Below are 14,267 nucleotides of genomic sequence, written 5' to 3'. Positions count from 1 at the left end.
GCAAACCACAACATATATATATATATATATATATATATATATATATATATATATATATATATATATATATATATATATACGTATTGCAGTGGGCAAGTGGCGCTGTGCTCCTCCTGAGTGATGGAATCACTTTAAATGAAGATGTACTAAGCTATCCCTCACCGTGGATACATGGTATAGTACATGGTATTCATTATGTTTAGCGGGTTGTACATCTCTTTGACATGTTTTCACAGAGATTTTTCAGTAGACTCAGTGTCATTCCTTTGGACTCACCGACTCGCCTTCCTCAGTCTATAATATGTGGAAGCCCCTAAGACAAAGCTCCCAGCCAAACAATGGGATTTGGTACGATTAGATGAGGAGGAAGTCACGATTCTCGCTGAAAGAATAACTTCCACCAAATCATTTATCTTCCATTCTATTTTAGGCCACTTGTAAAGAATTTTGCCTCTTTAAACTATGTTTTCTTGCAGTAGTAACTGCTTCTGTAAAACGTATTAAAAGCAAAAAGCTGAAATTTGAATTATCTTGCATCTTCCCAGTCTTTAGATGTGGTGGTTGTATTCATTTTATTTTGGACCCTGCAGGTCTCATTAACCACCCTGGCGGTATGATTATGTCAGATTTTTAAATCTCAAAGCGGTACAATTGTTTTGCATAGAAATTTGGCGTTTTATATTGTAGACCTGTAATTCTTAGGAATAACACACTTAAATCTGTCCAAACAAGAGTCTAGTAGCTATGCCGGGTATGATAAAGTTTGAAACACGAAATCATAGATTTTAATATAATAAATAACTATAAATAATTATAAAAAATAATATAATAATAATAATAAAATGTATTTCCCCACGATTCACTATCGCTCAATTCTGCAAGTGTTCTAATTTACTATCGCTGTTTTCTAGCTGGTCTAAAAACGCTTTTGACGTAAAGGGACACTTTTTGGTTGCTATGGAAAATCTCAAGTATCCAGGCAGAAAGAACAGTATATATAATATAAAACTGTATGCAGGGCACTGGACAAAACACTGGGGACAATAGGGATGTGAAATGATTTGATACAGTAATGTAATCTGTAAGATTACAGTGTACTGTATGTGTTATGTTTATTGTACTTTTTGAATTTGGTGCCAGGCTCCACCCCCATGCGTCGCAACGCTCGCAGGGAACGGAGCCCAGAACACAGAGCATCGGGCGGAGGACACAGCTGGGGGACATCGCAGGATCCTGGGGACAAGGTAAATTACCTGTACCAGGATTCTGCAATGCAATCCCGAGTGTGAGTCAGGGGTTACCGCTAATGGTAATTAAAATTAACCCTGAGCCACGGTCAGGATTACCACCGGGGAGGTTAACCACTTCAGCCCTGGAAGGTTTACCCCCTTCATGAGCAAGCCATTTTTTGCGATACGGCACTGCGTTACTTTAACCACTTAAGGACCAGAAGATTTGCTCCCTTAATGACCAGGCCATTTTTTGCGATACAGTACTGCGTCGCTTTAACTGACAATTGCGCAGCCGTGCAATGCTGTACCCAAAAAAAATTGACGTCCTTTTTTTCCCACAAATAGAGCTTTTTTTTGGTTAGATTTGATCACCTCTGTAGTTTTTATTTTTTGCGCTATAAACAAAAAAAGACCAACAATTTTGAAATAAAACAATATATTTTACTTTCTGCTATAAAACATACCCAATAAAAAAACAAAAAAACAAAAATTGAATTTCTTCATCAATTTAGGTCAATATGTATTCTGAAAAAAATCCCAATAAGCGTATATTGATTGGTGTGCGCAAAAGTTATAGTGTCTACAAACAAAGGGATATTTTTAGGGCATTTTTTTCTTTTTACTTGTAATAACAGCGATTAGCGACTTATAACAGGACTGCAACATTGCGGCAGACAAATCAGACACTAAGTGATACTTTTGACACTTTTTTTGGGTACCAATGACACCAATACAGTGATCAGTGCTAAAAATATGCACCGTCACTGTACTAATGACACTGACAGGGAAGGGGCTAACATCAGGGGTGATCAAAGGGTTAAATGTGTCCCTAGAGAGTGCTTTTAACTGTGTGTGTGTGTGTGTGTGTGTGGGGGGGGGGGGGTGTGCTTCAACTGTGGGAAGACAGAGATCCGTGTTCCTGCTTAGCAGAAACCCAGGAACTCTATCTTCCCTACTAACAGAACGGCTATCTGCCTTGTTTACATAGGCAGATCAGCAGGTCCGCTGGACCCACTGATTGGCTCCCACTGTGCTTGGACACAGCAGGTCAGCGCGCATGCACGCCTCAGACCCGGAAGCACGAGATCACGTACAGGTACGTGATTTCGCACAGAAGAGCTGCCACCCCGCAGTATATGTACGTGGGACATTTGGCAAATGGTTAAAGAGAACCTGTCACCTAAAAAATGTGATGAAAAAAAAAAAAGAACATGCAGGAAAATTGCATTCATAATCATGTGCCTCCATAATATTGTACATGTAAGTTTGCATTCCCCTGGGACTTTAAATGAAGCACATGACATCAAAGTATTAAAAATCAATACACATGATTACAAATGTATTAGTCAAATTATAAACAGATCTGATAGCAACAAAATACATATTTAATGCTAAAGAGCTGATGAGTAGCAGAAATACAACATCCACATGGATAGATTATTGCGGTAAATTCATTCGTAGTATATAAAGATTGAAATGTGGCGTCCAAGTGTATAACGCATGATTGTAACAGAGATGCATCCAAGAACTCAGCACGTTTCGTGGAACAACGTTCACTTCTTCAGGAGTAAATGCAGGCTGTGTGTAAAACAGCTCAAAATTGGATATGGTGGCGCTGAGGATTGGAGGCTCCTGGGGACGTCTATCCCGGGAACAGTGGCAGTGGGACCCATGGGGACCAAAGGCACTGATAGAAAGCAGGCGGACTTCAAAAAAATGTATAAGTCAACATAGTTTAATATTACCTACAGCAGTCCAAGAGACTTCTCGTGGTCCCATATGCTGGGGCTGTAATTCAGAGTGTGGCTACAGTAACCCAGAGGAGAAAAAAATGTACAGTGTAGTAAAACACTGGTTAGGGACACAGTTAACCCTTTGACTGCCCCTGATGTTAACCCCTTCTCAGCCAGTGCCATCAGTACAGTGACAGTGCATATTTTTTAGCACTGATCACTGTATTAGTGTCACTGGTCTCCCAAAAGTGTCAGTTAGTGTTCGAATGTCCGCCGCGATATCGCAGTCCTGATTTAAGTCGCTGATCACCGCCATTACTAGTAATAAATAAATAAGTAAAAACAAATAAAAATATCCCATAGTTTGTAGACGCTAAAGCTTTTGTGCAAACCAATCAATATACACCTATTGGGATTTTTTACCAAAAATATGTAGCAGAACACATATTGGTTTAAATTTATGAAGAAATTTGATTTTTTTCTATTTTTTTATTAGATATGTTTTATAGCAGAAAGTAAAAAAAATTGTTTTATTTTTAAAATTGTCGGTCGGCGAATTGCAAAAAAATGAAAATCTCAGAGGTGATCAAACACCACCAAAAGAAAGCTCTATTTGTTGGAAAAAAAGGACATACATTTTATTTGGATACAGTGCCACACGGCCATGCAATTGTCTGGCCTGGTCATGAAGGGGGGTAAATCTTCCGGAGGTCAAGTGGTTAATTCTTTCTGATTCACTGACCTGGAACATGTATGCAGATCTGGAGTGGAAACATGAGAATTGTTAAACCGTTAATATTTGATTTGCATATTTGCATGTAGATGTGTCTGATATGTGAAAAATCTGACAATTTAAGGCTAACTTCAACTTTTACACCAAGGTGCATGTTACATCACTATTTATAGAACAAAAGAGAGGTGATCACCATACTCATAGTCCATAAACACTTCTTTCATCTCTCTGAACTGAAAACTCGTACATCGCTACAGACATGGAGCCGGAGGGAGAGTCTACAGGAGCCTGGCCATTGCACGTGCAATCCACTGATCGTGGTTGCAATGCTTTGCAGGCTCATTTGCAAAAAAATAATAGATGCGCATTTGTTTCCTGCAAATATATGCATTTATTATTTTTTTGCAAAAGGTGAACCTAGCCTTTATGATTCATGAACTGAATGCAGAGAGCCCAGTGAATGTCCAGGGGGCCCAGTTACAACCTTCATACTCCTGCAGTAAACCAGGGGATAGAACAGTTGGTCAAAGCTGTGGACCTGCCTGTCACTTCACAAGGGAGAATATACAGTACTTGTCTTGTACGTAGTTGGTGTCTGAAGGAACAGACCATTCCAGCATGCCAATAAAAATGGGGCATTTGCTCTGTGCCTACTACAACCCTTATGAATGTCAAGCGAAGGATGGGGGAGAGTGAACCAGCTACCTTGCGTAGGGCCCTATTCCCACTTACAGTATCTCCCCTCACATTTTTTGTAAATATTTTATTATAACTTTTCATGTGACAACACTGAAGAAACTTTGCTACAATGTAAAGTAGTGAGTGTACAGCTTGTATAACAGTGTAAATTTGCTGTCCCCTTAAAGTGAAAATGTCCAAATTGGGCCCAAAGTGTCAATATTTTGTGTAGCCACCATTATTTTCCAGCCCTGACTTAACCCTCTTGGGCATGGAGTTCACCAGAGCTTAACAGGTTGCCACTGGAGTCCTCTTCCACTCCTCCATGACGACATCACGGAGCTGGTGAATGTTAAAGACCACCTCCTCTTTGAGGATGCCCCACAGATACTCTATAGGGTCAGAAGGAAGTATGCAATAGCAGCCTAGTTTTTCACTAAAACTGGCCACGCACTGATGGATATTTTTTCAGTAGGGACCAGTCGAATTGGGATCAGTGTGTGGGAACATTTTCCTCGACCAGCAGCTAAAGCTGCCAGAATACAATGTTCCAGTTGGAGGGATTCCTCCATCCACAAAATTAACTGAATAAAAAGTAACCGTAAATGGCCAGCTTATTGGCCAACATGGTCAATACACTGATCACACAGGGGAATAATTGTGTCTCTATGGGTTTCCCATGATCAATGCATACATCCATGTACCAAACTATCTTCATGTTAAAATCACTGGCAACCCTCTGGCTTCAATATTTTGAATCACTGACGTGTAACAAATATGTAGATCAGAACTTCTGACACTTACTTGTCAGTGATATTGAACCCAAAGGATCAGCATAACAGCCAGCATAGGGGTGTGCAGACTATTGCATTATGGTGTGCACCCCAAAGCTCAAACACACATGGATGGTGTCAGTAGAGCAAGAGACTTGATCAGTAGAGCCATGAACTTTGTCAGTAGAGCAGTGGACGATGTCAGTAGACCAGTGAACCTGCTCTAGTGGACGATGTCAGTAGAGCCATGGACTTTGTCAGGAGAGCAGTGGATGGTCGATATAAAAACAGAAAATGACTCCTGCGCACAAGTGGTCGACCCAATATAGAAGGAACACACTGGCCTTGCTGCCCTCAAGGATGGGGATTCCTAGCAAACAAAGACATAAAAAGAGAAAAGGGCGCACCAGCCATGTGCATTATCTTTTGTAAAACATTTATTAAATAAAATGATAAAGGAAATTACTCACAAGCAGTAAAAAATCATGTGCCATAAACCTTGGACATCAACTTGCAACAAGTGGTATAGATGATGAACAAAACCTTCCAAAGGTGTTTCCGAGGAATATATACACTTTTTACTGCTTGTGAGTAATTTCCTTTATCATTTTATTTAATAAATGTTTTACAAAAGATAATGCACATGGCTGGAGAGCAGTGGATGGTGTCAGTAGAGAATTTGACTTTGTCAGTAGAGCAGTGGTTGGAGTCAGTAGAGCAGTGGACGATGTCAGTAGAGCAGTGGACGATGTCAGTAGAGCAGTGGACGGTGTCAGTAGAGCAGTGGACGGTGTCAATAGAGCAGTGAACGGTGTCAGTAGAGCAGTGGACGGTGTCAGTAGAGCAGTGGACGATGTCAGTAGAGCAGTGGACGATGTCAGTAGAGCAGTGGACGGTGTCAGTAGAGTAGTGGACGGTGTCAATAGAGCAGTGGGCGGTGTCAATAGAGCAGTGAACGGTGTCAGTTGAGCAGTGGACGGTGTCAGTAGAGCAGTGGATGGTGTCAGTAGAGCAGTGGACGTGTCAATAGAGCAGTGGACGTGTCAGTAGAGCAGTGGATGGTGTCAGTAGAGCAGTGGACGGTGTCAGTAGAGCAGTGGACGATGTCAGTAGAGCAGAGGTTGGTGTCAGTAGAGCAGTGGACGGTGTCAGTAGAGCAGTGGACATGTCAGTAGAGCAGTGGACGGTGTCAGTAGAGCAGAGGTTGGTGTCAGTAGAGCAGTGGACGGTGTCAATAGGGCAGAGGTTGGTGTCAGTAGAACAGTGGATGGTGTCAGTAGAGCACAGGTTGGTGTCAGTAGAGCAGTGGAGGGTGTTAGTAGAGCAGTGGACGGTGTCAATAGGGCAGAGGTTGGTGTCAGTAGAACAGTGGATGGTGTCAGTAGAGCAGTGGACAGTGTCAGTGGAGCAGAGGTTGGTGTCAGTAGAGCAGTGGACGGTGTCAGTAGAGCAGTGGACGGTGTCAGTAGAGCACAGGTTGGTGTCAGTAGAGCAGTAGACGGTGTCAGTAGAGCAGAGGTTGGTGTCAGTAGAGCAGAGGTTGGTGTCAGTAGAGCAGTGGACGGTGTCAGTAGAGCACAGGTTGGTGTCAGTAGAGCAGTGGACGGTGTCAGTAGAGCACAGGTTGGTGTCAGTAGAGCAGTGGACGACCTCATTAAGGTACAGAACAGTGTAAGTAGAGTAGTGAACATTGTCAGTAGTGCAGAGATTGATGTCAGTAGGGCAGTGGATGGTGTCAGTAGAGCAGTGGATGGTGTCAGTAGAGCAGTGGACAATGTCATTAAGGTAGAGAACAGTGTAAGTAGAGTAGTGAACAGTGTCAGTAGGGCAGAGATTGATGTCAGTAGGGCAGTGGATGGTGTTAGTAGTTTTTTTTATTATTATTTTATTTTTTACAATATTATTTTATAGTATTTTTTACAATTTTGTTAGGAGCCCCGTTTAGGGGGCTTTGGTGATATTTCAGGGGTGATGTCTCACTTTTTAGACAGAGAAAAGGACTGAGGACAGAGATCCTCCAGTCCCTTTTTCTGCAGCCTTAGCTGCACCAGACAGTGAATGAATGGGAAGTGCTCCAGACACATCTGGCACACCCTATGCGCACGCCTATGACAGCCAAGTAACCACTGATGTTAGAAGGAGGTCAACAATTGCAGCCCCACTATTACTTTTAAAAAAGGCATCCTTTATAGAAAAGGCTGTTATTTTATGTAGATAGGAAAAGATCAGATTGAAACTGTCTTACATCAATTATCTGACTTACACATTGTGCATTTATCGTCCCTCTTGCGTCAGACCACATAGATTTTGCAGATGGGGGTTTAAATGGGGAAAAAGAAATATTAGGCAGCGTGTGACTTAAAAAAAAAAAAAAAAAAAAGGCAGTGAATGAAATGTGTGAGGTCAAGGATGGCACATGACTTTTCCCTGACACCCACAGGCAGGCACCGTCATCTAGACTGCGACCTCCTATCTCTGAAACCTCCTGGGGACATGAATTCCCTTTCATGTATGGGTCTTATGTGATCCACTTGAAGAAGAGGCACATACCCCAGACACTGCTGGCTGGTGTTTTCTGCAAATTATACAACTACACAGATGCTGGGATTATTTATTTCACTACAGCCTATTTTAACCACTTGCTTACTGGGCACCTAAACCCCCCTCCTGCCCAGACCAGTTTTCAGCTTTCAGCGCTGTCACTTTTTGAACGACAATTGCGCGGTCATACAACAGTGTACCCAAATGAAATTTTTATCATTTTTTTCCCCACAAATCGAGCTTTCTTTGGATGGTATTTGATCACCTCTGCAGTTTTTATTTTTTGTTAAAAAAATTAAAAAGCCCAATTTAAAAAAAAAAAAATTACAAAACCGTTTTATATTTTGTTAATAAATTTTGCAAACAGGTAATTTTTCTCCTTCATTGATGTACGCTGATGAGGCTATACTGATGGGCAATGATAGGCTGTACTGATGGGCACTGATAGGCTGCACTGATGGGCACTGATAAGGTGCCACTATTGGGCATTACAAGGCGGCACTGGAGGGCACTGATGAGGTGCCACTGGTGGGCACTGATAGGTGGCATTGGTGGGCACTGATGGGTGGCACTGATGGGTGGCACTGATGGGTGGCAGTAATGGGCACTGATCGGCATTGGTTGGTGACACTGATAGGCAGCACTGCTAGGTGGCACTGATGGGGCACTGATTGGCACCACCTGTGGGCATTGATAGGTGGCACTTGTGGGCACTGATAGGTGGCACTAAGTACTGGCACTTACTGCTGTGGGCACTGATTGGGGGCACTGTGGACACCGATTTGTGGCACTGGCAGTGGGCACTGGCATGCAGTACTTGTGGGCACATATGAGGCAGCTTCGCCTCTTCCTCTTTGGGACCAATGTCTCTTCAAACAGAAGCTGGCGATCGGCTTTTTTTCTTCTCACGCTGTCAGCGCAAGAAGAAAAAAAAAACGATTACCGATCCTCTGTTTACATCACGTGATCAGCTGTCATCGGCTGACAGCTGATCACGTGGTAAGGGACAGGGATCGGCCCCTTACTCGTATCTGTGATCACTCGAGTCTCATTGACTCGGGTGATCACAGCGCGCACCGCGCGCCCCCTTCTGGGGGGCATGGCCAGCTTTGACAGGGGAGGATGTCAATAGACGTACTCCCGGCAAAGCAGATCTGTGATGTAGCCGTCATTCGGCTATAGGGTGGATCTGAACAAGTTAAAATGATATGCCAGCCAAAGTGGTCATGTGATGCCAAGAGCCCCATATAGCTTCATAGACGTAGGACCAGTTACACCTCCTGAATTGCTTACACTCCTGGTGCCAAATCTGCAGCTTCTGGACTGAGTTTTGCTGCTTACTTAAGCCAGTGAAAGAAAAATATTCTTTAGATGTGAGCAGCTGCAATTAGCAGTAGGCTGCTAATTAGCAAGGAGCTTCCCATTGCTTTCAATGGGGCTGCCTCCCTTGGCTAATTACCTGGACCCCCCACCAATTTTCTCACATCTACACGCTGTTGGGCAAAAACGCAGTGTGGATGTAGCCTAAAGAAAGAAAAGAAAGAGTCATCTATGCTGCAATTTAAAATACAGAAATTGTGTAAATTTAAAATATTAAATGCAGTGCTTCCCTAAAATAACCACCACCACACAATGTAAATAGAGCTGGAGAGAGTGCAGAGAAGGGCAACAAAAGCAAACTGGAGGACCTTGATTACGGGGAACTACTGCAAGCACTGGACTTATTCTCTCTAGAGAAGAGACACTTGAGAGGAGATATGATAACAATGTTCAAATACCTCAATGGTGATTCCAGCGTAGGAAGAAAACTTTTCAGGCTCAGGAAATGTAAGAGGACACGGGGCCACACAATGAGACTTGAGGAGAAGAGGTTTAACCTTAAGCTGGATAGGGGGTTTTTCACTGTCAGGGCGGTAAGGACGTGGAACCCTCTTCCACAAATGGTGGTGTCAGCGGGGAGTAATGGTGGTTTTAAAAGACTCTTGGATGTGCATTTTAGTGAGCACAACATACAGGGATATGGAAAATGATTATCAACATTGACACACATACACCTACACAAGTTGAACTGGATGGACTAGCATCTTTATTCAACCTTATCAGCTATGAAACTATAAATAAAATGTCCTGTTACAGGGAATATAAAGTCTTCCACTCCATCCTGTCATTACCCAACAGATGAAGTGAAAATCCTGAGCAACTTCTCTGTGGTTCACTCACCACCGTCACCATTAAACACTGCTTACCAGATAGGAGGACCCCAGAGATTAAGAGATCCAATCTCACTTGTGTATGGTTAAATGCCCATATTGGATGATCGAAGGTACCAGCCGCTATACCATTTACAGCAATCAGTGACTTCTTATCTCCTCTGGTATGTAAAAAAGGAAACCCCAGATAGTGCAGGTAATCTAAGAGAATATATTTAAAAGTATCATCCAAAGAAACACTAAAATGTAAAAAGTATAAAAGCCGCCATGGGCTTATACTGTATAGCGAGATGACGTTAGCATCCTTAAGAACCACCGTATGCTTTCCATCACAACCGGACGTCATCAGGGGACATTTTATTTACACTATGCGGTGTGGTTATTTCATTGAAGTGCCGCACTTATTATTTAAGTTTTTGATTGGACTGTGTATCAGGTTCTTTTTTATGCGGCTCTTAATTATTTTAATTTTAGTCACACTAAGCGCAGATTTTTTTTATTTTGAATTCTGTAAATTTATAATATAACACTGCACATATGTGTGCTTCGTTGTTTCGTTAGAAATGTATTTTAGTGGATAATACATAAACAGGGTTGAAAATGTTATTACATCTTCTTCAGCTCTCTTTCCAAGAAATGCAATGCTATGTGTATCTAGTTTCCTTCAGACCTCTAATCTAAGTATCAATACTCTTATACGGCTCTTCTAGCCACAGAAAAACCTCTTCTGATCTTGATTTGATCCTGGTTATTTGTGATTATTGATATCCGAGGAATATGAAGTCATTGCTGGCTCCAGTATGGAAATGTATATGCTTTTCTGTACAGCAACACATTAAATCACACAATGACCCAAAGCCACGAGCCCCTGCATTTTAAGAAGCTTTTCTGACAGGAGCGCGGTGCCGCAATGTTGGCATAAATAAATGATATTCTGATGAGTCATAACTAAAAATACCTATGTGACTAGATAAGCGGCAAGCGCAGAGGGCAACTGATACAGTTCTTGGTGTACCCGAAGAAGTTAGTGTTTCATCCCGGTTTTGTCCATGACGGCGCTCCGTGTAGAGGCTGGAGAGGCTAGGGTATAATTCTATATGCCCCGAGGTGGTCACTTTAATTACCATCCTCAAACACATGGAAGGGAACTTTAATCAAAATTATTTTCTGATTTCTTTGAACACATGAAAAAAGACCAATTTGAACTAAAAACAGTTTTATGACATTAGGATTTTGGTCTAAAGGCTAAGAATACTAACTGCATAAAATGAGCCGCTAGAATCAATCAATATAATCAGTTATAAAATGAACTTTTCATGAAGCAGAGGTGACCTTTACTGAAAACTGTATGTGGAAAATTAAGCTCTGGAATTCATAAAGAGCGTCATGCCTCCATACCACAAATGTTGGTGTCTGTGGAAGCAGCCACATGTATTTATTGCGTGGAGACGTGGTGAAAGGTGGTACTAAGGCTAGGTTATCCAAATTGGACAATCCATCCTCAGAGCAAGTTCAGCCCTTGGGTTGCTTGGTTTCCGTGGTTTCTAGGATACTATTGGCTGTGCAGCCAGGAGCATCAAAGCAACTAAGGGCAAAGCCCCAGCCCCATTCAGCTGCTTGCCAGGAGGTTGACGCCATTGACCAAATATTGCCTTTGCCATATTTGGATAATGACATTAGCCAGCATCTTCAGCGCCTTTGTTTACATTCAGTTGTCAGATGGGGAATCTTCCAGCCTGCAGCTTAAAGGGGCCAGGGATGTGTCATTGGTTGCTAGGAAAAGTGGGTTTTTATTCAGAGTACATGGAAACAAGGCTAAACGACTCAACTACGCATGAAAAAATAGGAACTGGGGTGCATTAAAATGGCAGCAGGTGCTCTGTAGTGTTGAGTCAAAATTTTAAATATTTGGTTGTAGCAAAGGCAGTTTGGTGGCGAAGGGCCAGAGAGCGGTGCAATAATGAGTGTCTGCAGGCAACGGTGAAGCATGGTGGAGGTTCCTTGCAAGTTTGGAGCTGCATTTCTGCAAATGGAGTTGGGAATTTGGTCAGGATCACTGGTGTGCTCAATCCTGAGAAATACAGGCAGCTACGTATCCATCAAGCCATACTATCAGGGAGGTGTGTTACTGGCCCCAAATTTATTCTGCAGCAGGACAACGACCCCAAACATAGAGCCAATATCATTAAGAACTATCTTCAGTGAAAGAAGAAAAGGAATCCTGGAAGTTATAGCTTGACCCCCACAAAGTCCTGATCTCAACATTAATCGAGTCTGTCTGGGATTACATTACAAGAAATGGAAGAATTTGAGGCAGCCTACATCCCCAGGAGATCTGTGGTTAGTTCCCCAAGATGTTCAAAACAACCTACCTGCTGAGTTCCTTTAAAAACTGTGTGCAAGTGTACCTAGAAGAATTGATGCTGTTTTTTAGGCAAAGGGTGATCACACCAAATATTGATTCGATTTGCATTTCTTTACCGTTCATTTACTTTCCATTTTGTTACTTGATAAAAAAATAAACTATTAACACTTCTATTTCTGAAAGCATTCTTGATTTACAGCATTTCTTTTACACCTGCCTAAAACTTCTGCACAGTACTGAATATGCTATTCTTGTTTTTTTCTAGAAAAGTTTCCACTTGAGTTTACCTCTCCCACCACCAGAGATTCTTATTGATCTTTACTAATACGATGCTTTGTGTCAAGTTTTGCTTTAAAGCTTATCTAAACACAAAAATGTAATATACCCCAATCAGCCATACCACTATAACCACCCACCATAACCCATTGAGGCATGGACTCTACTAGACCTCTGAAAGTATTCTCTGATATTTGGCATTACGTAGCAGATCCTTTAGGTCCTGTAAGTTGTAAGATAGGGCCACTATGAATCAAACTTATTTTTGAAGCACATCCTAAAGATGATCGATTGGATTGAGATCTTTAAAATATGGATGTCAAGTCAACACCCTGAACTTGTTGTGTTCCTCAAACCATTCTTGAACTATTTTTACAGTGCGACGGGGCACATTATCCTGCTGAAAGAGGTCACTGCCATCAGGGAATACAGTTTCCATGAAGGGGTGTACTTGGTCAGCAACAATGTTTAGGTAGGTGGTACATGTCAAAGTAAGATCACATGAATGGCAGGACCCAAGGTTTCCCAGCAGAAATTTTGAAAAGCATCACACTGCCTCCGCTGGCTTTCCTTCTTCCAATACTGCATCCTGGTGCCATTATCAGGTAAATGACACACACACACCTGGCCATCAACATGATGTAAAAGAAAATGTGATAAATCAGACCAGACCACCTTCTTCAATCACTTTGTGCTCCAGTTCTGTGCTTGCGTGGTTATTGTAGGCTCCTTTGCCTGAGGACTTGGGTCAACATGGGCACCCTGACCAGTCTGCAGCTATGCGGCCCCATACAAAACACACTATGATGCCTATTTTTTTCTATTTAAACACATCAACTTCAGGGACAGTATGTTTATTGGTGTCTAATATATCCCAGCAATTTGCAGATGCCATTGCAACAAGATAATCAATATTATCCACATAACCTGTCAGTGGCCATAACAGTATGGCTGATTGGTATACGTCTGCCTAGAGTTCACCTTTAGGGTAAACCCTGGGCAACTGGGTAGGCCTTAAGATGTCCTTTAGGTCCCACCCAGATAAACCCTACCTACCTTTTTAGCAAGCCATATCCTTTTTTTTTTTAATAATGTCTGCTCCTTTGCCTCGAAGAACTGGAACTACCCAACAAAACTGGGGTCGTGAATTGTATTTCTTCATCTATCCTTTGCCAAGCTCTTTAGAAATGTCAGTCTGAGCGTTCCATCTCCAAACTTTCCGTCCCCCGATCAGCCTTTATTAGAGGCACATCTGCTCCTACTTGATGAAAATCTGTGTGTTATTTATCCTTCAGAACTAGAACTGGCATCTCTTTTCAATCATCAAACGTCTGAATCTTTCTGGAAAAATAAACGACACCTTTGCTGGCGGAGGGGTCTGTACAATTACAGAGCTTGCAAATATATTAAAAAACAGCTTTTCATTTGATTCAAATAGTTTTAGTAGCTTTGAAGGTAGTTTCCAACCAGCCATGCATTTTATCTTTTTTTTACTGTTCATTTTTGTATGTTTGTTTGTTTGTTTTGTTTGGTTTAATTATGTTATTGTTCACTTTCCAATAAAAGTGTTTCCCTTTGGTGCTGTACGACTCGGCCCTACAATCATCTAAGGTGTACCTTGCTATGCAAAATTAACCACTTCCCGGCGGGTGGACATCCATGGACATCCTTGACTTTTAGTTGTTATAGCGGGATGATGCCTGCAGCTACAGGCATCATCCTGTAT

This window comes from Aquarana catesbeiana, linkage group LG05 (assembly GCF_042186555.1).
Source record: "Aquarana catesbeiana isolate 2022-GZ linkage group LG05, ASM4218655v1, whole genome shotgun sequence".
NCBI lineage: Eukaryota > Metazoa > Chordata > Amphibia > Anura > Ranidae > Aquarana > Aquarana catesbeiana.
This window is presented reverse-complemented; position numbering follows the sequence as displayed.